At 37.9% G+C, this 26,852-nt stretch overlaps 1 long non-coding RNA gene and 1 pseudogene across 1 annotated transcript; both read left to right on the top strand.

The window, feature by feature from the left end:
- Nucleotides 1–22: 22 nt before the first annotated feature.
- Nucleotides 23–18,467, top strand: LOC147583239 (uncharacterized). The gene is made up of 3 exons (XR_015246710.1): nt 23–139; nt 7,506–7,612; nt 17,873–18,467. It is a non-coding gene; the product is annotated as an uncharacterized LOC147583239 (long non-coding RNA).
- A 6,213-nt stretch (nt 18,468–24,680) lies between these two features.
- LOC112866622 (small ribosomal subunit protein uS3 pseudogene) lies at nt 24,681–25,536 on the top strand (annotated as a pseudogene).
- Nucleotides 25,537–26,852: the final 1,316 nt, after the last annotated feature.

Genomic DNA, 26,852 nt, shown 5'->3' with positions numbered 1-26,852 from the left:
GTCCGCGCGTTGAGGCCCTTGGGGCGCGCGTGCTTGGCGCGCGCCTGCGAGTCCTGACGGGCGCTGAGGGAGCTGAGCGGCGCCTGTGGCTGCTGGGTGTCAGGCGCTGGGAGGGCAGGTCGAGTCTCTTGCCGCTAGGGTCAGCGACTGCGGTTTAAAAAGACTGCAGCTGCTTCCTGTCTTAGATTGTCGCTTACGGGCAGAAGTTAAGAGCTAGTAAATGGCTTAAAGATGGCAATAGTCCTGTCAACGTAATCTCTAGATCCCCAGGTCCTGGCCCTCGATTTAATGTTAGGTGCCATGCCACTGTACATTCTCCCTAGACCGGAAATTAATTTAAAAAAAAATTTTTTTTAACGTTTATTTAACGTTAGACAGAGCATGAACGGGGGAGGGTCAGAGAGAGAGGGAGACACAGAATTTGAAACAGGCTCCAGGCTCTGAGCTGTCAGCACAGAGCCTGATGCAGGGCTTGAACTCACGGACCGCGAGATCATGACCTGAGCCGAAGTCGGATGCTTAACCGACTGAGCCACCCAGGCGCCCCCCGAAATTAATTTTTAAAATGTTTTCAGTGGTCGTGTTCCTACACATAGTTTTTCCAGTACTCTAACACAATTTTCATTTATCTGTTGTGTGTGTTCCTTTTTGGGTTTTGGGTTTTGGGTTTTTTTACATCTGAAAGTTAGGGGTCCCTGGGGACAGTGTGAACCCTTTCCGTTTTCCTGCGTAGTTTAAAGAATCAAATCACAAGTGTTTGGGACTGGGAAGAAAGACTAGGAAAGGGCTTCTCTAAAAAGCAACGTCAGGCTTAAAGAGAAGCAAACACGTGAAAACGGATAATGCCGCTGTACAAAATAGTGATAAGTGTGACAGCCTGAAACTTGAAATACTCTGAGGAAGTGTAGGAGGTGTGGCGTGGTAGGAACTTGAAGAGGGAGAGCAAGGTGGGAATCAGATCTGCTGCACCAGTACATTAAGGGTTTTATGCTGAGACCGTTAGGAAGTTATGCAAAAAAAAAAAAAAAAAAAAAAAAAGTTGCTTTAGTTTTCAATGATTGCTTTGTCTATGAAGAATGGATTAGAGGAGATAGCATGAAAGGGGAGGGACTGGTCCAGGGCCACTGTAGTAGTCCTTGTGAGATAATAGTAGCTTTGACCCGTGTGGGAAATATGATGAAGAAAGGATTCTAGAGATATTTAAGAGGTAGCACCAACAGAACTTGGTGATTGGTTGAATATGGGGAAATGAGGAGAAGCAGCTCAGGATAATTTCAGAAGTTCAGTTTTGACCAGCTGTTTGGATGTTGATGCCAGTTATTGAGAAACAATAGAGTCAATAGAGTTATTGAGGAACAATAGAGAATGATGGATAAGTATTTATGTAAAATACAAGTAGATTTCTGTAGGGCAGAAAAGTGATCTAGACTACACAAATATATTTAGGGCTCAGTTTATTCATGGGAAATGACACCATATGACTGAATGAGATTGCTTAGGGAGCGAAGTAGCAGGTAACAAAGGGGACAAAGGACATGGAGCTGAGGAATTCCAACATGCAATGTTGGGTAGAGGAAATAGGGCCAACAAGGTGGAAAAGAAAAAAGATAAATTGTGATTAAGATGATAGATTATGAAGCTTAGGAAGACTGGTGTTTCGTCCATTCATTCAGTAAATCTTATAATAAGTACCTACTCAGCACCAGGCAGTTTTCTAATCTGGGAGAAAGCACTGAATGAGAACATTGTTTTGTCCTAAAGAGATTACATGGAAGTTGGAAAGAAAAACCATAAACAATTAAGATAATTTTAGATAGTGATAAACCAATAAAATATAGTAATAAGAGGGGCACTTACATGGTTCAGTTGGTTGAGCATCTAACTCTCGATCCCAGCTCAGGTCTTGATCCTAGGGTCATGAATTCAAGCCCCACGTTGCATGGAGCCTACTTAAGTATGTATATATTATATAATATATATATATTATATATGTATATATTTATATATGTTGTATAAAATATTAAGTGTATATAATACTAAGTATGAATTCATATTAAGTATGTATATAAAAAGTATGAATGCATATTAAGTGTTAATTCAAGCCCCATGTTACATGGAGCCTACTTACATATATTTATTTATTATATAAATACTAAATTATATAAGATATTAAGTATATATAATATTAAGTATGAATTCATATTAAGTATGAATTCAAACCCCATGTTGCATGGAGCCTACTTAAATATATATATAATATAAATATTAAATTATATAAAAAGTATATACTTAAATACATATTATAGTATTTTACTTATATTTTAAAATATAAGATAAGGGAGAAAGACATGCAGGACTGGAGGAAAGAATGTTACTTTAGTGAGAAAAGACAAGGAAGTTCCCTCTGAAGAGGTAAAATCTGAGCTGAAACTTAAATAAGGAGGTAACCTGGTGATGATATGGGTGAAGAATGTTCCAATTGTCAAAAGCAATGGTTTTGAGATTAAAAAACAAAACAAAACCCAAGGCCAATGTGGCTGATCCATATAAAAGGAGAAAAGAAAATGAGATGAGAGAGGTTGTAAAGGACTCTCACATTGACTTTATAGACTGTGGTGAGGAATGTGGCTATATTTTTAAAAATCGGCACAAAAATCATGGAAAATATGTAAAAGTAAACACAGAAACCTAACAGCAATAAGTGTAGGTGGGCTTTCAGCAAAGAATTGGAAGGAGGAAAATCTCTTCTTGCAATATTTTATTTTTAATGATAAGTGATAATAGGTAAATAGGTATACATGAATACCACTGTTAATAAGAAAGTAAAATCTTGTGACTCACTTTTTTGTCATTAATCCAGTTTTAGAGGTAACAAAAATATAGGTAGACAAGTGATGCCTTTGGAAATGTTAACAAAGCAAGGTTGCAAATTATAAATTTCATTAAATATTAACCAGAATGTCAAATTATAAAAGTTTGAATTATGCATATTAAAGTTAGAGGAAAGAGTCTATGGCCTATATTTTAATCAGGGATTGGAAGAATAGAAGAGACAATCAAGGAAAAGAATCCATAGTGGAGGATACATATTATAAAAATACATTTTAGCTTTAGAAGTAGTTTTGGTATGTGTGGTAGATTTTATTCTATACAAATACCTGTTGCCTCTCCCTGGAAGAGGTATCACTCACTTGCCTCAGTGTCACGCTTGATAGGATGACTTCCCTTATTAGCAAATGGAATGCATAACATGTAAGCTGTGTCATGCACAAGCAGAAGCTTTAAGAGCCGAAATCTGCCATGTTCTTTCTTTTCTCTCTGCCACAAGATCTACAGTGTTCTAGATAGAAGCTCAGGTGTCAGGGTGAAAATTACTTGGAGCAGATCGCTTCTCGGCCTTTTGGCTAAGATCAAGTGAAAATTACTTGGAGCAGAGACATTGCTGACATAAAATGAACATATATTGAGAATAAGAAATAAGACTTTATGGCTGCAAGTCACTAGATTTGAGAGTAGTTTTTTTTACTGCAGCCTGACTTAACCTACTCTAATAAAGAATTTGGCACTGAAAATGAGGTGGCACTGAAATGAGGTGGCACTGAAAATGAGTATATATATATATATAGTATATACTATACTATATATTAATATAATAAAAATCCTAAAATATGTGGCATTGGATTCAGGTGACAGCAACAGGTAACAAGGTAACTGTTACCAGAGACTGGAAGTATGGCAATTTAAGTTATACAGTGCTAGAACATTTGATGAAATTGTTCTCAATTGGAAGGCAGTTAATGACCCTCATAAACTCCGATTTCAGTGAAATGGCAGGCAAAGGATATGTTAGCCACATGTGCCAGGTACTATTGGCAACAGTTTATAAGCAAGTACAATAAAGAGATGGGCTCAGAAAATAATCGGTGGGTTTGCAAGCTGCAGTGACAGGGAATGGAGCATCTAGAAATCCAGAGACTTGTAGAGGTAGAGGATATAGCTGATATTATGTCTACCTGTATGAGAGACTGATGTTTAGCCAAAAAGATCAATTAAAATCTCAAGATAATGACCCAATCAGGAGTATAGCCATCACACCCTTATTAAAACATCTCAATAAATTAAGGTGTCTCAGTATATCCTCTCAACTGAACAATTTGAAGGTCTGGACAAAGAGATAAGGGTGTAGCTCTCTCACTAAAGCCTGACAGGATCAAGGTGACTGAAATTAAGTCTAGAAAAAGAAGGAGGTATGACTAAAAAGAATTGTGAGTATGGGCACTGGTGGATGGAGTTGGTTGGAATCAAATAAAAGTAGTCTAAATAATGCTAAAAGAACCATCACCTGTAGATTAAAGACTCTGACTTTGTTTGATTTAGTTTTGTGAATAATTTTAAAATACAAAAAAGTATAAATACCAGTTGTCTAAATTAAATGTAAGTTATACTGTGAATAGCTCTAAAAAAGTCTAAGCAGTATATCAATAGCACCCTCCAAAAATTATTTTTCTTGCATAGTTTCTCTGAAAATTCAAGCCTAGAAAATTCTGGAAGGTATAGTGATTGTGTGTTGTTATTAATGTGTGACAGTAAAGAAATAGCTTCTTTAGAGAGGAATAATTTGGTAAGTGAGCCGTGGAATATGATTATATTAATGCAAATTGAAGGCAGAATCTTATATTTTTTTTACTCTGCTTGCATTTAGGCATTTAATTATTTTTCTACCAGATAAGTTGACAACTGTGGTTGTTTTTCTGATAACGCAAATACAAATTATACCTTCTCTTGTTAATGAAGATTTTGTAGCTATCCTTAATCTAAAAATAAATATGTTCTTCCACTAGTATTATGGTTACTTAGCATAAGCTGTATTTAATTATAAAATTTCTATTAGAAAAATGAAAACATTTTGGTTTATGAAAGTTTACTTCCACTGTTATGAATCTCATAGCTTCACATACTGTCATTAGTTTAAATTAAATACCTGAAGAACTTTATGTACAAAATTCAATGAATACTAAAAAGTAAAGAAACTAGAACAGTTTAAAACTGGTATGTATTTTTACTGAAACCTTATGGTTAAATAATATTTTAGGAAAACTGCATATTTAAAATTTTTGGAAAATTATACCATACACCTAGATCTTCACACTAGAAATTATTTAGAATAGCTATGTTGTATTCTTCTGTGTTTTTATTTATTATCTCTCTGAAATTTCTATCTTCTCTATGAATCCATTTATTCATTCATTTTTTCAATGTTTATTTATCTTGAGAGAGAGAGCATGCACATGCACAAGCAGGGGAGGGGCAGAGAGAGAGGGAGAGAAAGAATCCCAAGCAGGCTCTGCACAGTTAGCACAAAGCCCCATGCAGGTCTCAAACCCATGAACTGTGAGATCGTGACCTGAGACAAAATAAACAGTCAATGCTTAACCTACTGAGCCACCCAGGGGCCCCACGATTTATTCATTTATTAAACATGTATTAAGTGTCCACTATGTATTGTTCCTCATGCTGAGTGGTTAGGATAAGAAGAACACTACTGTCCTTCAGCATCTTCAAGTCTAGTGGAGCTAGGGGTATAATTATTACAAAGCTCTATGATATGTGCTATAATAGACACTGATAGATGACTTAGGTTACTGGGTATATAGTGTCCTAACCAAGATCAAGAATATACATTCATCTTTGGAAATGTTAAGTTTAGGATGCCTATGAAATATCCAACTAGAGATACTCTGAAGGCTGGCAGAAACATCTCTCTTCAGCTCAAGAGAGGGGTTTGGTCTAAAGGTAAACTTCAAAAGGAAAGGAGATATAAGTGAGTTATTAGGAACTGATGAGCTTGTCCATGAATAATGTGTATGAAGGAAAGTGTAACAAGAAAAAAGCGTCAATGCTAAAACCCTACAGAATGTGAACAAAATCAGGACCAGGTCAGGAGAGAGGAGTCAGGACAGAAAAGTTAGATAAGTCAGTCAGGGTTTAGCCAGAGAAACAGAACTTCTAGGAAATATACATATATAATAAGGAATTTATTATAAGCAATAAGACATCATACAGTGTCTTACTGTAGTCTGAAATCAACAGGGGAGGCAGGAGAGGAGGAACATGAAGTGTAGAAGCAAAGATACATTAGAACCTGCGGGGATGGGTGGAACCCATGAGGACATAGGGACCCTGTTTCTAGAGCCCTTTGTCACAGGATTAGATATAAACCTAGTTCAAGAATAAGGAAACTGAAGGAGGAATTTGATAAGAAAAGGAATAGTAAGGAAATGCCTTAGGGGAATCTCATGCATTCCAGACATACTCCTCCTTGCTCTCATTGAGCTGACTTATCCCAATTAACCCTTGCTAATCAAAATCAACCACCCAAGCTACTAGAGTAATAGAGCTTTCTTCCCTTGAAATTATGACTTCTAGATCAGTAAAACCACAGTTTCAGAGTAACTTGTTGCAGGTAAATTGCAGGTAAGTCATAATTTTACTAGTAGATAACTAGGGAAAATAGTAAGAAAACCATGCTGTATTATCTTTCACCACTGTGCTTTCAATTCAGAGTGGGACTAAAGTGTTAACAACTCACTGCTTTGGAATGTTGATAGCATTTTATACAGAGCCATCTGTAAACTAGGCTCAAGTAGGCCTTAGTTAATTGGTCATAGGTAATGCTACATACCATAGGTTCAGGTTGAGAGGGGAGTATAGAACATGGATATGCAATTTACATATTCAGGACCTGCTCAAATCCATCTGGTGGTGGTTTCCATTTGATGATGAAATGCTACTGTGCGTATTCAATCTGATAGCTTTGTTGATCAGATAAGACCCAGTTCATGATGGATAACTGAGGTAGCATGGTAATTTGCTTCAAGCACCAACAGATCTGCTAAGTTATCCATCTTAGTTGAAGAACAATTCGTGAGGCAGCCCAGACCTGTTGCAGGACCCTGCCCAAAACTAGCAACTTTTCAAGTTGCTCAGTAAATGGATCAGAGTAGCACACAGATGAGGTAAATGTTGACTCCAGGATCCAAAGAGGCACACATAGTAGAAATCATCTTTGTGATAAAAGGAACCAAATGCAGTAATCTGTTCTTCTCTTTGAAAGAGCTCTCTCAGGGCACCTGGGTGGCTCAGTGGGTTAAGCATCCAGCTTCAGCTCAGGTCATGACCTCATGTTTGTGAGTTCAAGCCCCGCATTGGGCTCTGTGCTGACAGCTCAGGGTCTGGAGCCTGCTTCAGATTCTGTATCTCCCTCTCTTTCTGCCCCTCCTCTGTTCATGCTCTATCTCTGTCTCAAAAATAAATAAACGTTAAAAAAATAATACAATAAACATTAAAAAAAGGCTATTTTCACATGTCCCAGACCCAGACTACTGGAACCCTAGAAATTTTACTAAGGTGGCAGAAACCTGATTTTTGGTCAGATTCACTTCCCAACATATCTGGCATATAATTATCTTACCTATGTCCTAACTAGTTACTTCTTTCTTACTCAGCCCAATCAGCATGATACCATCCATGTAATTGCCCAACATAAATTTCTGTGGAAAAAAGAGATAATCAAGTACCTGTAATAGGGCTGCAGAGTTGATGTATCCATAAGGTAAGACAGTCAAGGTGTGTTACTCATCTACAGAAAGCAAACTACTTTTGTTGGTCTTTAAAGGATTTAATTTTTTTTTTCAACGTTTTTATTTATTTTTGGGACAGAGAGAGACAGAGCATGAACGGGGGAGGGGCAGAGAGAGAGGGAGACACAGAATCGGAAACAGGCTCCAGGATCTGAGCCGTCCGCCCAGAGCCCGACACGGGGCTCGAACTCACGGACTGCGAGATCGTGACCTGGCTGAAGTCGGACGCTTAACCGACTGCGCCACCCAGGCGCCCCAACTTTTGTTGGTCTTTAATAACATCTATAAATATAAAAGCATTCACCAGTCCAAAGTTAAGGTGCCAACAGATTTGGTCCGTAGTGAGAATGCGTTTCCCGGCTTGCAGATGAAGGCCATCCTCACTTGGCAGAGAGAGTGAGCAAGCTCTGGCCTCTCTTTTTCTTATAAGGACACTAATTCTGTCGTTGGGGCTCCACCCTCATGATCTCATCTAAACCTAATTACCTCTCAAAGCCCCCATCTCCAAATACTATCATATCGGGAGGGTAGGGCTTCAACATATAAACTGGGGGGGAGCATACAAACATTCAGTCCATAATAGCTAGCAAACCTTCAAGGTGTAGATAATTTCTATGCTATTAAATTTGAACCATAACTTTGGAAAAGGAACCTTCCAAATTCACATTTCAAATCAAGCATTAATCTCATAATAAAACTTAATAAGAATAATCCATCCATGTTTTCTTTAATCCCAGCCAGTCTAATTACAACAGTTTTATCCAAGAACTATAAGATCTCTCAAAATGTGGGGACTCTAGTGAAATATTATGAGTTAAAATTACTTAATTTAGAAACTGTTCATAGACTTTCACTTCCAAGATTGGCAGACTAGGTTATTCAGACAATCCAGACTATCTTTTTTCTTTTCAAAGACATTAGTGTGGAGCATTGAATAAAGTCCACTGAAAATTCATGAACACCTGAAACCTCAGAATATGAACTTATTTGGACTTAGGGTCATTGCAGATGTAATTAGTTAAGGTCAGACTTGATTAGTATAGGCCCTAAATCCAATGACTAATTTTTTTTTAAGTAAAGAAGGGAAGACACAGACACACAAAGAAGTCCATGTGAAGACAGAGGCAGAGATTGGAGTTATGCTACCGCAAGCCCAGGAACACCAGGAGCCACTAGGAACTGGGAGAGGCAGGGAAAGAATCTCTCCTAGAGTTTTTGGAGGAAGTGTGCCCCTGTCAACCTCGTGATTTCAGATTTCTGACCCCCAGAACAGTGAGAAAATAAATTCCTACTGTTTTAAGCCACTAATTTTAATTATTTTTATGGTAAACTTTGAAAACTAAGACAGATTTTGGTACCAGAAGTGAGTTGCCTATGTAACAAATACCTAAAAAAAGAAGAAATGCCTTTGGAACTGGGTATGGGTAGAGGCTAAAAGAATTTTGAAGTGCATGATAGAAAAATCCTAGATTGCCTTGAAGACACAGTTGACAGAAATATGGACATCAAAGGCAATTCTGATGAGGGTTCAAATGGAAGTGAGGAGCATGGTAGAGAAGGCTTCTGTCATCTTAGAGAATACAAACAGAATATTGGTAGAAATATGTATATTAAAGGTGTTTCTGGTAACAGAGAAATGAGGAACATGTTATTGGACATTGGAGGAAAGATGATCCTTCTTAGATATAAAGTAGAACTTGTCAATGATGAATTTGGATATTTAGCTGAGGAGATTGCCAAGTAAAGTGTTGAAGGTACAGCCTTGTTTGTCCTAGATACTTATAGCAAAATACAAGAGGAAAAAAATAAAGAAGAACTATTAAGCAAAATGGAGATAGTGCAAGACATATACTCCATAGAGAGCATCCAAGATCCATGAAATCGAAGTCCTAGAGATGACTAGGAGATTAGGGGGAAAAAATTGGAGGTATAATAACAAAGACTGTTTCAAATCTTATATAAGATATCAAACTAAAGAGTCAAGACTCTCTTTAAGTACCATATAGAAGAAAAGAAAACCAGACCTAAATACATTGCTGATGAGAGTATAAATTGGTGCTACATTTTGAAAATCTGCTTGCCTTTTTGTACTAAAGTTGAATATTTGAATACTATGTGATACAGTAATTTCACTCTGAGATAACCCAACAGTGATGTGTGCTTATGTGCACCAAGAGACATAAACAAGAATGCATATAGAATAATTATTTAGAATAACCTTGAACTGGAAAGAGCAAAAATATTTATCAAGGGCAAATGAATAAGTAAATGTAGTACATTCAAGCATGTGCTTCCACACTGCAAATGAACTACAAATAGACACAACATAAATGATTCTCACACACACAAAAAATATTAGTCAAAGAAGCCAGAAATAAAACAAAACATACTGTGTGAGTCCATTTATGTAAAATGTAAAAACAGTATTAGACTCAGGATAATGACTAACTTTATAGGAAGTAGGCAGTATGAATTGAGGGGGCTCAAGAGAGACTTCTTTGGTCTTGGCATGGTGTTTAGAAAGGTGTTCGCTTCGGGGCGCCTGGGTGGCGCAGTCGGTTAAGTGTCCGACTTCAGCCAGGTCATGATCTCGCGGTCCAGGAGTTCGAGCCCCGCGTCAGGCTCTGGACTGATGGCTCAGAGCCTGGACCCCTTTTCCGATTCTGTGTCTCCCTCTCTCTCTGCCCCTTCCCCGTTCATGCTCTGTCTCTCTGTCCCAAAAAATAAATAAACGTTGAAAAAAAAATTAAAAAAAAAAAAAAAGAAAGGCGTTTGCTTCTTGATGATCCTTTGATCTTTATTTTTTTTTTTACTTTGTTATATTTTCCATTAATTTTTTTAAATGAATTGTATAGATTTAGAAACAACAATGTTAGGGAATTTTCTTACGATTTTTTACTTAAAGATCTGATGGATTAAAAAAGAACAGAAGGTATTTATGCATTTTTGTTTGTGAAAGCTTCTCCACCTTTTGAGTTGATGACATGAAACCTGTCTCTAACTAACCTTATTTGTCTCTCTAACATCCAGTATTGTACATTTTATGATGTTGCTTCACTGATGCTGTCTTTGCCCATCTGCTCTGCTTTCTTGGGACTTGCCCCTTGTGAAACACAGCTCCTAAGACTGCCATTCATATGCACTGAAAAATAATTAAATACATTAGCTTGTCTAACAGATATGTCTAATAAATAGCTATTATAGCAAATATTGAAGTATTCACCTCTCAATTTTATCTTCATATAGAACAAATACTGATAACATTTCATAGTATCATGTTAGTTTTTTTTTTTTTTTAATAATTTATTGTCAAGTTAGCTAACATGCAATATAGTCTTGGCTTCAGGAGTAGAACCCAGTGATTCATCACTTACATATAATACCCAGTGCTCATACCTCCTCAATGCCCATCACTCATTTTCCCCATGGTCCCAAACCCCCACCCCCATCAACCCTCAGTTTGTTCGCTGTATTTAAAAGTCTCTTATGGTTTGCCTCCCTCTCTGTTTGTAACTTATTTTTCCTTCCCTTCCTCTATGGTCTTCTGTTAAGTTTCTCAAATCCCATATATGAGTGAAAACATATGATATCTGTCTTTCTCTGACTTATTTCACTTAGCATAGTACCCTCTTGTTCTATCCATGTTGTTGCAAATGGCAAGATTTGAATTCTTTGTCATTGCCAAATAGTATTCCAAGGCATATATATACCACGTATTCTTTATCCGTTCATCAGTTGATGGACATCAGGGCTCTTTCCATAATTTGGCTATTGTTGAGAGTGCTGCTATAAACGTTGGGGTGCGTGTGCCCCTTTGAAACAGCACTCCTGTATCCTTTGGATAAATACCTAGTAGTGCACTTGCTGGGTCATAGGGTAGTTCTATTTTTAATTTTTTGAGGAACTTCCATACTGTTTTCCAGAGTGGCAATTCGCATTCCAACCAACAGTACAAGAGGGTTCCCAATCCTCTGCATCCTCACCAATATCTTTTGTTTCCTGAGTTGTTAATTTTTTGCCATTCTGACAGGTGTGAGGTGGTATCTCATTGTGGTTTTGACTTGTATTTCCCTGGTGATGAGTGATGTTCAGCATCTTTTCTTTTTCTTTTCTTAAACATTTTTATTTATTTTTGAGAGACAGAGAATGAGCAGAGGAGAGGCAGAGAGAGAGGGAGACACAGAATCTGAAGCAGGCTTCAGGCTCTGAGCTGTCATCACAGAGCCCGACGCAGGGCTCGAACCCATCAACTGTGAGATCATGACCTGAGCTGAAGTTAGACGCTCGACCAACTGAGCCACCCAGGCGCCCCTTTCAGCATCTTTTCATGTGTCTGTTTGCCATCTGGATGTCTTTTTTGGAAAACTGTCTATTCATGTCTTCTGCCCATTTCTTCACTGGATTATTTGTTTTTTGGGTGTTGAGTTTGGTAAATTCTTTATAGATTGTTGATACTAACCTTTTATATGATATGTCATTTGCAAATATCTTCTCCCATTCTGTTGGTTCCCTTTTAGTTTTGTTGATTGTTTCCTTTGCTGTGCAGAAGCTTTTTATCTTCATGGGGTCTCAATAGTTCATTTTTGCTTTTGTTTCCCTTGCCTTCAGAGATATGTCAAGTAAGAAGTTGCTGAGGCCAAAGTCAAAGAGGTTGCTTTTTTTCTCCTCTAGAGTTTTGATGGCTTCCTATCTCACACTTAGGTCTTTCATCCATTTTGAGTTTATTTTTATGTGTGATGTAAGAAAGTGGTCTGGGTTCATTCTTCTGAATATTGCTGTCCAGTTTTCCCAATCCCATTTGCTGAAGAGATGTCTTTATTCCATTGGATACTCTTTGCTGCTTTGTTGAAGATTAGTTGGCCATATATTTGTGGGTCCATTTATGGGTGCTCTATTCTATTGCATTGATCTGAGTGTCTGTTTTTATGTCAATATCGTAGTGTCTTGATGACTACAGATTTTTAGTACAGGCTAAAGTCCGGAATTGTGATGCCTCTAGCGTTGGTTTTCTTTTTCAACATTACTTTGGCTATTCGGGGTCTTTTGTGGCTCCATACATATTTTAGGATTGTTTGTTCTAGCTCTGTGAGGAATGCTGGTGCTATTTTGATTAGGATTGCATTGAACGCATAGATTTCTTTGTGTAGTATCAATATTTTAACAATATTTGTTCTTCCGATCTATGAGCATGGAATTTTTTTCCATGTCTTTGTGGAAAATGCAACCAGTTTCTGTACATTGATTTTATATCCTTCGACTTTGCTGAATTCATGTTATCAGTTCTAGCAGTCTTTGGTGGAGTCGTTCAGGTTTTTCGTGTGGAATATCATGTCAGCAAAAAGTGAAAATTTGACTTCTTTGCAAATTTGGATGCCTTTTATTTCATTTTGTTGTCTGATTTCTGGGGCCTAGGACTTCCAACACTGTTAAACAACAGTGGTGAGAGTGGACATCCCTGTCGTGTTCCTGATCTCAGGGGGAAAGCTCTCAGTTTTTTTCCCATTGAGGATGACATTAGGGATGGGTCTTTCATGATGTTAAGGTGTGTTCCTTCTATCCCAACTTTCTTGAGGGTTTTTATCAAGAAAGGATGCTGTATTTTGTCAGCAGTGACAGAATCATATGGTTCTTATCCTTTCTTCTATTATGTGATATATCACGATTGATTTGCGAATATTGAGCCAGCTCCACAGCCCAGGAATGAATCCCACTTGATCATGGTGAATAATTCTTTTAATATACTGTTGCATTTGATTTGCTAGTATCTTGTTGAGAATTTTTGCAGCCATGTTCATCAGGGATATTGGCCTGTAATTCTCCTTTTTAGTGGGGTCTTTGGTTTGGGAATCAAGGTAATGCTGGCTTCATAGAATGAGTCTGGAAACTTTCCTTCTGTTTCTATTTTTTAGGATAGCTTGAGAAGAATAGGTATTAACTCTGTTTTAAATGTCTGGTAGAATTCCCCTGGGAAGCCATCTGGCCCAGGACTCTTATTTTTTGGGAGATTTTTGATAACTGATTCAAGTTCTTCGCTGGTTATCTGTTCAAATTTTCTATTTTTTCCCTTTTGAGGTTTGGTAGTGTGTGGGTGTCTAGGAATATGTCCATTTCTTCCAGATTGTTCAGTTTGTTGGCATAAAACTTTTCATAGTATTCTCTAAGAATTGTTTTATTTTGGTGGTGTTGGTTATGATCTCTGCTCTTTCATTCATTATTTTATCTATCTGGGTCCTCTCTCTCTCTTTTTATTTATTTATTTATTTATTTATTTATTTATTTATTTATTTATTTGAGAAGCCTGGCTAGGGGGTTATCAATTTTGTTTATTCTTTTTCAAAAAAATTAGCTCTTAGATTCATTGATCTGTTCTACTGGGTTTTTGTTTTGTTTTGGTTTTGGTTTTTTTTTTTTGGATTCTATATTATTTAAACACTCTTTATGCTCTAATCTTTATTATTTTTGTTCTTCTGCTGGCTTTGGGCTTTTTTTTTTTTTTTTTTGCTACTGCTTTTCTAGTTCCTGTAAATATGAGGTTAGGTTCTGTATTTGAGACCTTTCTTGCTTCTTGAGATAGGCCCGGATTGCAATGTATTTTCCTCTTATGACTGCCTTTGCAGCATCCTACGGGGTTTGGATTGTCGTGTTTTCATTTTCATTTGTTTCCATATATTTTTTAATTTCTTCTTTAATTTCCTGGCTCACCCATTCATTCTTTAACGGATGTTCTTTAACCTTTATATATTTGGGCTTTCCAAATTTTTTCTTGTAGTTGATTTCAAGTTTCATAGAATTGTGATCTGAAAATATGCATGGTGTGATCTCAATCCTTTTATATTTGTGTGTTTTTTAAATTTACATCCAAGTTAGTTAGCATATAGTGCAATAATGATTTCAGGTCTGGAATCCAGTGATTCATCCCCTACATATAACTCCCACTACTCGTCCCAACGAGTGTCTTCCTTAATGACCCTTGCCCATTTAGCCCATCCCACAATCCTTTTATGTTTGTTGAGGGCTGTTTTGTGACCCAGTATTTGATCTATTTTGGAGAATGTTCCATGTGCACTCAAGAAGAATGTGTATTCTGCTGCTTTTGGATGAAAAGTTCTGAATATATTTGCTAAGTCCATCTGGTCCAATGTGTCATTCAGAGCCATTGTTTCCTTATTGATTTTCTGTCTAGATTATCTATCCATTGTTTAAATGAAGTATTAAATCCCCTATAATCACTGTACTATTATCTATACATTTATTTATGTTTGTGATTAATTGACTTATATTTTGGGGTATTTCCACTGGGGGCATAGACATTTACAATCATTACCTCTTCTTGATAGATAGACCCCTTAATTATGATATAATGCCCTTCTTCATCTCTTGTTACAGTTTTGTTCTGAAATCTAGTTTGTCTGATATAAGTATGGCTACTCTGGCTTTCTTTTGACATCCAGTAGCATGATAGATGGTTCTCCATCCCCTCACTTTCAATCTGCAGGTGTCCTCAGGTATAAAATGAGTCTCTCATAGGCAGAATATAGATGGATCTTGTTTTTTTTTCAGTCCATTCTGATACCCTATATCTTTTGATTGGGGCATTTAATCCATTTACGTTCAGAGTGATTATTGAAAGATATGGATTTAGTGTCTTGTGTTATCTGTAGGTTTCATGCTTGTGGTGATGTCTCTGGTCCTTTGTAGTCTTTGCTGCTTTCCACTCACGGAGTCCCTCTTAGGATCTTCTGTAGGGATGGTTTGGTGGTCATGAACTCCTTTAGTTTTTGTTTGTCTGGGATACCCTTTATCTCTCCTTCTATTCTGAATGACAGCCTTGCTGGATAAAGGATTCTTGGCTGCATATTTTTCCTATTCAGCACATTGAATATTTCCTGCCACTCTCTTCTGGCCTGACAAATTTCAGTGGACAGGTCTGCTACTACCCTTATGTATCTAACCTTGTAGTTTAGGGCCTGTTTGTCCCTAGTTGCTTTCAGAATTCTCTTTATCTTTGTATTTTGCCAGTTCCCCTATGATATGTCATGGTGTCAACTTGTTTTTATTGATTTTGAAGGGAGTTCTCTATGCCTCCTGGACTTGGATATCTGTTTCCTTCCCCAGGTTAGGGAAGTTCTCAGCTATAATTTGTTGAAATAAACTTTCTGCTGCTTTCTCTCCCTCTTCTTCTTCTTCTGGAACTCCTTTGATATGGATATTATTTTGTTTCATTGAATCACTTTGGTCTCTAATTCTCTCCTCATTGTCTAGTAATTTCTTTTCCCTCTTTTTTCCCGCTTCATCATTTCCCATAATTGTATCTTCTGTTTCACCTATTGTCTCCTCTGCTTCTTCTATCCTTGCTGTCACTGCATCTAGTTTATTTTGCACCTCACTTACAACATTTCTGAATTCGTGACTGTTTCTTAGGTCCTTGTTCTCTGCAGCAATAGGTTCTCTGCTGTCTTCTATGCTTTTTTCAAGCACAGATTTTGTCTTATGACTATTATTCTAAATTCTTGTGCAGACATATTGCTTATATCTTTTTTGAGCAATTCTCTGGCTGTCATTTCTTCCTGGAATTTTTTTTTGAGGTGAATTCTTCCATTTCATCATTTTGGCTAGGTTTCTGTCTTTTATGTGTTTTAATAGCTTGTTATGTGTCCTGCACCTGTGAGTACTACTATATTAAAAAGAGATCATACACTGTCCAGGGCTTGGCACTTCAGGAAGTACTTTTGGAGTGTGTTGCATGCACTCTGTTGTTGCATCTTTAGCTGTTCTATCCCACTGCTCATAGTGGTGTGTTGCAGACTTTGAGTTTGACGTTCTCTCTTGTCCAACAAGAGAGCGGATGCAGAGTTGAATATGAGAGAGGCTAATGTCCAGGAGGAGACGAGAGCACTGAGTAAGGGTCCTTGCTCTGTATTTATTAGGATCAGAAGGCTTTCAAACATGATGGATGTGCAGAAAGAGACAATAAAACGGTGATCATTAACTCATGTTTGTGAGAGAAAGGGGTTTTCTAAGATATGTGGTGTTAGGGGTTTGGGTCAATACAAAACAAAATTCTGGTGCTGAGCAGATGGCTGTTTACAGCAGGCACCAGGTGCTGTGTCTGTTTATCTTAACTTAGATAAGATGGATAGAGCATGCTGCCTCAGGGTCAACAAGGCACTTTTTTTTTTTTTTTTAATTAGCTCCAGGCAATTTCACCCGGCTTTGGAGGTCTTTCTCACTGTTTACCTTTCAGCTCTGCTGGGGGCGCTTCTGCTCTGTGCTCTGTTTACCTATTCTCAGACGCTTTTGTCCTGTGGAAGCAGTTTCGTGCTCTTTGCTTTGTTCTATGCTGGGGGCACTTTAGCCCTGTGGCTGCTTTCTGCTCTAGCCCTGTTAACCCATTGGTGCAAGCTTGGGAATTCCTAAACTTATTCCCCACAGTGGTGGATTTTTTGGACCTTCTACCAGGTGTGCTTTGATTTGTTCCTTGAAGAAACCATACAAAACCACAGGGCAGTTGTCTGTTGGTGCCTGGAACTAGAGGCTGTGCTGGTCTGAGAGGCTGTTTGGTTCAGTCAGTGTCAGTCTCACTCCATAGATAAGCAGTTACCAGGCATGGAGGGTCATGGTTTGGTGTAAGTGTGTCCCACCTCCACTGAGGGCTGCTGTCCTGTTCCCTGAAACCCCACCATGTTTATGACAGGGAGGAAAATGGTGACACCCCAATCTCTCCTCCCCAGACCTGGTGTCTCAAACCACGCTGTTCAGGTAGCACTCACAGTGTAGTGCCGGCAGGCAGCTTGCCCTGTTCCACAGTCTCCCATGCCTCTTCGGCACTGGGCTAGGATTCAAAACCTGATGTCTTAAAGGATTCTGCTCCATGACCTGGTTCTGGGGTATTGCCACTCTGCCCAGATGACAAAGGGCCTCTGGCTGGTGCCTAGAGTCTTTTGTCCTTGGAGTATACCCTCTTCCCACAGTACTCAAGGGAGGGGACTACTTTCTTCCAGTGTGCCCCTGAGATCACCACGGCATACCTGTGCTGGGTCCCCTTCCCCACCGCGGGCACCTGCACATGGCCCCCTCTAGTCCACAGAAAATTGCACACCCCTGAAAACTCTGATCTGGCTCTCTCCATATTTTTTGTTCCCTAGTCCATGGTCTGAAGAGTTTTTTCTCTTGTCCAAATAAAATACTACAGTTCCACAGCTTCTCTTTTTCTTCCTCTTGTCTCTCCACAGATGGGGTCCCCTCCCGTCCGTGCCCAGAACCACCAGTTTTATCTCTCCCAATTCATGAACACGCACCTCTGTCCCGCCAAGCTGTCTCTTTCCACCTGTGGAGATTTTTCTGCCACTCCGCAGCCTGCATTCCCGGGCGTTCCAAGTGTTCTGACCTCAATACAGCTGTGTTTGAGGGAGAAGGGAAATTGTGGTTCCTTTACTTCTCTGCCATCTTAACTCCTGGTGTCATGTGAGTTTAAAAAAAAAGCTATGTTACTATGTGAATGAACCATGAAAACACTGCTTGATAAAATAATCCAGACACATGAGATAACACATTTTTTATTCCATTTATATGAAATACCTAGAATAGGCAAATCCATAGAGACATAAAGTAAATTGGTGATTGTGAAGACTAGGAATAGGGGAAATGAGGAGTAACTACTATTGGGTATGAGGTTTCTTTGTGGAGTAATGTAAATGTTCTAGAATTATATAGTGGTGGATGGTTGTACAACTTTTGAATATGCTAAAAATTGCTGAATTTTACACCAGAAAGGGTGAGTTTTATGGGGTGTGAATTATATCTCAATAAAGCTGTTATAAAAACTCAGCCCTGAGCTAAGCGCCTTTTTTAAAAAAGGTAATCTTGTTATATCTAGAAAGATGACTGACTGGCTAGGGTACAAAGATAAGCTGATAGTTTATTTTCATGGTACTTGTTTGTGCATTTAAAATTTTTTTACTGTGCGTACATACTATCTGTGAAAATTAACTTAAAATATTTTTACTATTATGTATTCATTAAATATGTAGAAAGTTTTTATTCATGTAATACTATAGTAGATCCTTGCTGCCTAAATTCTTAAAGAAAATCCTGTGGTCAGTATGTTTGAAAAGAATGATTATCAATGAACCCTTTATTACAAAACATAAAATGATCTTAGAATTTCCCAGACCTTCAAAGTTGCAGTTGGGAATTCTGATTTGAATCTGATTCCTATTCCTTTGTCTATATTCTCTCCTTTCTCTATGAGAACATTAGGAATTCTCCTGAAGTTCAGAAATTTAAGCACAATCTTTTCTTCATCAATATTGCTTTCTCTTGAATATCTCTGAAAATATTAATTATGGCAAAATAAAATGATCCATGGGCTTTCTGGGATCATAAATGACAGCTAGTTTCTGGCTTCTTCTGGCTACAACCCAGCTCAGTATTTCTTATTTCCATCTTAGCATTCTATCATAACAAATACTTTTTACCAAACGCTGGCCTTCAACTGGCACCTTATTCTATGTGATTACATGTGGTAATATAAGTAACTCTTTTACCATGCATGCCTGGGAATACTGATGTCTTATTTTCCACTGGTAATAAAATCATCACTGTTGGGGTGCCTGGGTGATTCAGTTAAGTGTCCACTCTTGATTTTGGCTCAGGTCATGATAGGGTCGTGGGATCAAGCCCCACATTGAGCTTTGCACTGATAGTGCAGAGTTGGCTTGGGATTCTGTCTCTCCCTATCACACATTCTCACTCTGCCCGTCCCATGGTCATATACATGTGCTTTCTCTGTCTCTCAAAATAAATAAATACACATTTAAAAAAAATTATCACTGTCTTTTGACCCACACCACATCAAATAATAAATCTTAGATTCCCATTTTGAGGTTTTATTTCTTTCTTTTCTGAACATCTTAAGATTTTAGTAGAGGAAATAGAAACCAGTCTAGGTATGTTACTCTGAAAAGAAATTTGGTGCATACAAAATCATTTGAAAGCCTGGAAGAGTGAAAGTCAGGGATCCAATGAGACTTTTAGTTTGAAGATCATACAATTGTAGCTGTGATGTAGAAGTGAGAAAATGAGTGCAATTATTGCCACTAACCTTTTTCCAGAACTGCTGCTCCACTGTGAGTTTATCCCTTTGAAGCTGGTGAGTAGATTCTGCCAGAATGTGAATGGAGCTTGTTTTGGTGCTTCTACAGCTAACAGAAGATGGCCTCTTCCTCCCTTTTACCTTCTAAATCTCATGATGTATGTAGGAGCCCTGATATTTCTGAATTACAGAATTGTTTTAAAGGTTTTTAAAAGTTTAGTTCCTGTCATGTTGTTAGATTTAATATTTAATTAATATTTTATACTTTAATACTTACACTTTTTTAAGTATAATACTTTTGTACTTAAATACTTTAATATTTAATTAATCTTGTTTGCTCATATGTCTGTATACATAGATTGCATGGTATTGGTAGCCAGAATTTATATACCTTGCCTAAATAAGAAGCCCTGTTCACCTGGAAAATAGATAATGGATACAAGTTCTGTTTATAGATGTCTTTGCTCTTATGATTATAGTGGGTGGGAAGAAGTTTGGTGGTACAGGGAAGGTGCATGTGAATGAGTAGGCTGTCCTTTATGGTTTATTAGTAGTTTATAATGCTAAATTTTTCCATTTCTTTTGGCAGTTGATAGTGGACTCACTATCTTTCTTTCTCTTATAAACCTGGTACCCATTCTGAAAATTTCTGGAGTCAGACTTCCTGCTTAATAGAACTGAACTTGAACTTTTATTCTGGAAAGAAACGTTGTTTTCAGCTTCTCTGGAAACAGGATTGCTGTGTGGTTTTTTCCTTTTAATGAATTATCCAACCGGTTGTCCAAGTCTTAGCCCTCTTCAAAGGCCTCATTATCTCTCATCTGAGGGTTATACAGACACTTTTAAGGAAAATCTCACTTCAGTAACTCCTTTCTTTCACCTGGGTGAAATTATTAGCTCCTTAGTTTGCTGAATTTTTTTGGCAATCAGAGCCTACCTTTCCATAACTGTCAAAATCCCTTGATAACCCTCAAAAGTTTGTGACACTTCTCCTGGGTTTACAACAATACTATGGTTTAATGGCCTTATTTCTATTTTTATGTTTATTCTGTGATTTCAGTGAAATTTGGGGAGGGTACAAAGGCAATTCACATGTTCAACTACCTTTTGTGAATCAGATCTATTATCCTTAGATTTATAACAAACAGTTTTGTATTTTCCTGGCTTCTTAACAAAACAGTCAGGGTCAATAACCTCTTCCAAACCAAATAAGACAATTCAATATTTGTTTTCATTTTTCTTATTTTACACTCCCCACACACCAATTTCTTTACCACCAATTCTCTTGGGTTTGGTTATAATCTTTTAAAATTATGACTCTTCTGGTTACCTATCCTTGCTTAATACTTGTATTAAATTCCACAATTTCATTGTCAATAATTATTAATATTTAATTACAACTTTTATTTTCCTTTTCTTTTACATCATTATTTGCATTGTATGTTATCCTAGTTCTTGGATTTTTTTTTTTTTTTTTTTACCATTTTTTGGCAGTAATTTTGGAAATAGAATCCTTTGTCATCGGCTTCTCAATACCATTTAACTAGAGTAGTTATTATTATCATCTCCAGATTCTAAATGAAGAATCAGAGGCTTGGGGTGCCTGGCGGGCTTAGTTGTTTGAGTGCCTAACTCTTGATTTCAGCTCAGGTCATGATCCTAGGGTCATGGGATCAAGCCCCCTGCACTGGGCTCCATGCTGAGTGTGGAGCCTGCTTAAGATTCTCTCTCTCCCTCTACTCCTCTCCCCTGCTCATGCTCTGTCTCTCTCTCAAATAAATTAATAAGAAAGAAAGAAAGAAAGAAAGAAAGAAAGAGAAAAAGAAAGAAGAAAGAAAGAAAGAAAGAAAGAAAGAAAGAAAGAAAGAAAGAAAGAAAGAAAAAGAAAGAAAGAAAGAAAGAAAAAGAAAGAAACAAAGAATCGGAGGCGTTCCTGGGTGGCTTATTCAGATAAGCATCCAACTTTGGCCCAGGTCATGATCTCACTGTTCATGAGTTAGAGCCCTGCGTTGGGCTCTGTGCTGACAGATCAGAGCCTGGAGCCTGTTTCGGACTCTGTGCCTCCCTTTCTCTCTCTGCCCTTCCCTTCCTTGCTGTCTGTCTGTCTGTGTGTCTCTCTCTCTCTCAAAAATAAATAAACATTAAAAAAATAAAAAAATAATTAAAAAAAGAAAGAATTAGAAGTTCAAAGAGATCAAGTTGACTTTTTAAAGGTAACAGAAATTCAGTGGCAAACCTTGGACTGAAATTCAGGTCTCCATATTTGCTGTTTGCTGTCTTTTGTTTTCCTGTTTGTTCCTCTTTCATATAGAAAGTGTCACATAACACTTTGCTGCTTACTTCACCACCTTTTGTAGGAGTAGTTTGAAGGACCATTTTTACATATAAATCTGATTTATATAATTATTGTTGATGGCACATACAGTCATGTTCAGCTTGATTAGTTGAAGATCATTGTGAACATTAAGAATATGCTTTGACAAAATACTACATTAAGGCTGTCTGTGATTGTAACTATTATGAAATAATTATTCTTATAATATGCATACTAATGCATGAATATCTCGAATTGAACATAGAACAAAACAAAAAACATGATGGATTATGTAACACAGGTATTTTAACAAGATGGCATATCATGTGAAGATTCAAATTTGTTAGAGTTAAGGCCAACAGTAATTTACAATGTGTGCCTTTAAGACATAGAGAAAAATATTATAGATGTTAATGTAGGGGCGCCTGGGTGGCGCAGTCGGTTAAGCGTCCGACTTCAGCCAGGTCACGATCTCGCGGTCCGTGAGTTCGAGCCCCGTGTCAGGCTCTGGGCTGATGGCTCAGAGCCTGGAGCCTGCTTCCGATTCTGTGTCTCCCTCTCTCTCTGCCCCTCCCCCGTTCATGCTGTCTCTCTCTGTCTTAAAAATAAATAAACGTTGAAAAAAAAAAAAGTTTTATAGATGTTAATGTAGCAGCTCATAAACGATAAAGATTCTTTATATACAAAAAAATAGCAAAGCAATATCCCTTATGAACATAATGAAAAAATACTCAACAAAATACTAGCAAAACTGAATCCAGTAACATATACACCATGACTAAATGGAATTTATGCGAGTAATGTAAGGTTGGTTCAACATATGAAAATCAATCAATGTACTATGCCATACTGATAAAATTACAAAAGTATAAAAAACACATGATTGTTTCAATAGATACAGAGAAAGCATTAAAAAAACTCAAAACTCTTTCAAAATGAAAACAATCAGTAAACTAGTAACAGAAAAGTTCTTCCATGTGATAAAGGGCATCTATGAAAACCCACAGCTAACATCAGACTCAATAGTGAAAGACTAAAAGCTTTCTTCCTAAGATCAAGAACAAGACACAGAAGTGCACTCTCACTAATTTAAACATTTTTTTTTTGATGTTTATTTTTGAGACAGAGACAGACAGACAGACAGAGCCTGAGCAGGGGAGGGGTAGAGACAGAGGGAGACACAGAATCTGAAGTAGGCTCCAGGCTCTGAGTTGTCAGCACAGAGCCCGATGCAGGGCTCAAACCCATGAACCGTGAGATCATGACCTGAGCTGAAGTCAGACGCTTAACTGACTGAACCACCCAGGTGCCCCGCACCCTCACTACCTTTATTCAACAGTGTACTGGAGGTTCTATTCAGCCCTAAAATTAGGCAAGAAAAAAAAGAAGGCATGAAAAGAAGAAATAATTTATTTCATGTAATTTCCTGGAAGTTGCACATACCTTTTCTGCTAGCATCCCATTGGCAGAACTTAATTATGTAACCACATATAACTTTGAGAAAGTTAGGTAATGTAGTATCTATTCTTGAAAAACTTGTGTCTGGTCAAAATTTGGGGCTTTTATTTTTGAAGAAAGGTTAATAGGTATTGGAAAACAAGTAACAGTTTCTTTCACATTTATTAAATGCAAATCAAAAAAGCAATTTGCTATTTAAATTTTTTTTCTTTCTCTGTTTCTTTCCTTTTCTTCCTTGTCTTTTTTTTTTTTCTTTTATCACATGGGTTGCACAGGCTAAAAAGATTGCTAATTTAAGTGCAATGTGGGAGAACCTGGGTGGCTCAGTTGGTTAAGCATCCAACTCTTGATTTTGGCTCAGGTCATGATCTCATGGTTCATGAGATGTAGCCCCAAGTTGGGCTCTGTGCTGACAGCATGAAGCTTGCTTGGACTTCTCTGTCTCTCTTTCTGTCTGTCTCTGCCCCTCCCCTGCTCAAGCTCCCTACTCCCAAATAAATAAATAAACTTAAAAAATAAAGTAGTATGGTCCTCTGGGTGGGATCTTGGAACAAAAGAGGACATTAGTAGTAAGGCTAGTAAAATCCAAATACATTTTGCAGTTTAATTAATAATATTGTACTAATGTTAATTTCTTAGTTTTATAGATATATAACATGGTGATGCAAGATGTTGACATTAGTGGAAACAGGATGAGAAGTATACACAAACTCAGTATTATTGTTGCATTCTTTCATAAATCTAAAATTACTTAAAAATAAAAAGTTAGGGGTGCCTGGGTGGCTCAGTCAGTTAAGCGTCCAACTTTGGCTCAGGTGATGATCTCACAGTTCATGAGTTCGAGCCCCATCTTGGGCTCTGTGCTGACAGCTCAGAGCCTGGAGCCTGCTTCAGATCTTGTGTCTCCCTTTCTCTCTGCCCCTCCCCTGCTCATGCTCTGTCTGTCTGTCTCTCTCTCTCTCAAAAATAAATAATAAAACATTTAAAAAAACTAAAATAAAAAGTGAAAAAAAAAAGATTGCTAATACTCAATTGTCAGGGGTTTGGAAAGAATTCTTATGCACTCCTGGTGGTAATATATATTACAGCCTGTTTTTAGAGAGCAATTAAGCATTGTTTATTAAATATGAATGTGTTTATATTTTTTTATTCAGAAAATCTATTTCTATCAGCAGTGCACAGTGGCAAGATGGTGATGAACATTTCCAAGAAGAGGAAGTCTATGGCAGATGGCATCTTTAAAGCTGAACTGAATGAGTTTCTCACTCAGGAGCTGGCTGAACATGGCTACTCTGGGATTGAGGTCTGAGTTACATTAACCAGGACAGAAATCATTGTCTTGGCCATCAGGACTCAGAGTGTTTCTGGTGAGAAGTGCTGGTGGATCTGGGAATTGACCCCTTGGTTCAGAAGAGGTTTGATTTCCCTGAGGGCAGTGTAGAGCTTTATGCTGAAAAGGTGGCCACAAGAGATCTGTGTCCCAGTGACCAGGCAAAGTCTCTGCTTCACACATTACTAGGAGGCCTTGCTGTTCAGAGGGCCTGCTATGGTGTGCTGTGGTTCATCATGAAGACTGGGGCCAAAGGCTGTGAGGTCGTAGTGTCTGGGACACTTGAAGGACATAGGGCTAAATCCATGATGTTTGTGGATGGCCTAATGATTCACAGTGGGGATCCTGTTAACTACTACATTGACACTGCTGTGTACTGTGTGCTGCTCAGACAGGGTGTACTGGGTGTCAAAGTGAAGTTCATGATTCCTTGGGACCCAGATGGTGAGATTGGCCCTAAGAAGCTGGCCCTAAGAAGCCCCTGCCTGATCATGTGAGCATTGTAGAACCCAAAGATGAGATACTGCCTACCACCCGCATCTCAGAACAAAAGGGTGGGAGGCCAGAAAGGCCTGCCATGCTGCAGACAGTACCCACAGCATAACAAGGTTTCCTTGGCAGGTGGATCTGGAATCTGGATTTTGCTCTGTAAAGACCTTTAATAAAATCTTTGAAAAAGAAAAAAAACACAAAAACTACAATCTATTTCTTGGAATTCCTCCTATAGAAACTTGAATGCTAGCTTTTGGAGTGTCTTTCCCTTCTTAGATAATTCAGCATAATTCCTCCCAATGAATCTAGGAGGTTGTTAGAGAGTGGAATGTTTGGTTTTCTAACTTCAGAGTTAAAACAATCCTTATTTTTTTATAAAGTAACTTATTATAAAATAAATAAACATTTATTTATTTATTTATTTATTTATTTATTTATTTATTTATTTAGAGAGCATGCAACTACAAGTGAGGGAGAGGCAGAGAGAGAGGGAGAGAGGAAGAGAGAGAGAGAGAGAAAGAGTGAGTCCTAAGCAGGCTCCAAGCTGTCAGCATAGAGCCCGATGCAGGGCTCAATATCATGAACCTTGAGACATGACCTGAGCTGAAACCTAGAGTCAGACACTTAACTGACTGAGCCACCCAGGCACCTCCGTATGGTTGATGTTTGAAGTAGAATGGAAATTAAGTTCCTAGAGTAGAGCTGGTTAAATAATTAAGTTCCTAGGCTTTTAACTCGAGGAGTAACAGGTCTGAAGGCCAATGGGGAATATGAAGGATACGATGCTACCTCTGGATCTGGAGAAAATGAAGTGTGGGAGGCTGAGTGGCCTCCAGCTGAGAGGGCTGCAGGGTAATTTCCCATTTTAGACAAGGAAGTGCATAAATGATCCTTGAAAAGGAAGAGGGATTACTTTGTAGGTTTTAAAATTTTCGAATTTAGTTTGTAAAGCACTGTGGAAACACTTGAGGGGGCACATAGCAGTGGTAGTTTGGGGCAGGGCACTAGAGATTCTTAGAGATTGGAGAAGTTTACACTTTTAGCGGGGATAAGCAACACAGAAAGATGAGGTTGCAATATAATTTGTACAACTACTGTTATGGTGGAATGTCCTGGGGTATTAGAAGTAGTCCAGCTTTTGGTAAATTTAACTAGCCATGCTTTCCTAGCCCTCAGCATTTGTGTATGACTTTTCCTTGGTCTGGAACACCTCCATCTCCTTTTCTCCCTTTCTCAGGTCAGTTCAGGCTATGTTTGGATCTATAACTTACTCCAGGAAGCCTTCCCTGAGTGCCTTCTCTCCTTTTAGCATGTGTACTTTTTCCCTGGTAGCCTTTCTCACCATACACAGCGAGTTAAGTTCTGGAGGAGAAAAGACAACTGTCTTGTAGAAGGTCCAGCCCCTATGTAATCATACCATAAATTACACGTCTTTATAGTGAATACTATTTTTTTTCAAGTTTAATATTATAAAATTCAATTCCAGTTTACAAAATAATTCAACATGTTTCTTTAAAAAAATTT

The sequence above is a fragment of the Puma concolor genome, chromosome A2 (assembly GCF_028749965.1).
Source record: "Puma concolor isolate L17-30 chromosome A2, mPumCon1.1.hap2, whole genome shotgun sequence".
In the NCBI taxonomy this organism is placed as follows: Eukaryota; Metazoa; Chordata; class Mammalia; order Carnivora; family Felidae; genus Puma; species Puma concolor.
Note: the sequence above shows the minus strand (reverse complement) of the source record. Positions and strands in the feature narration are given on the sequence as shown.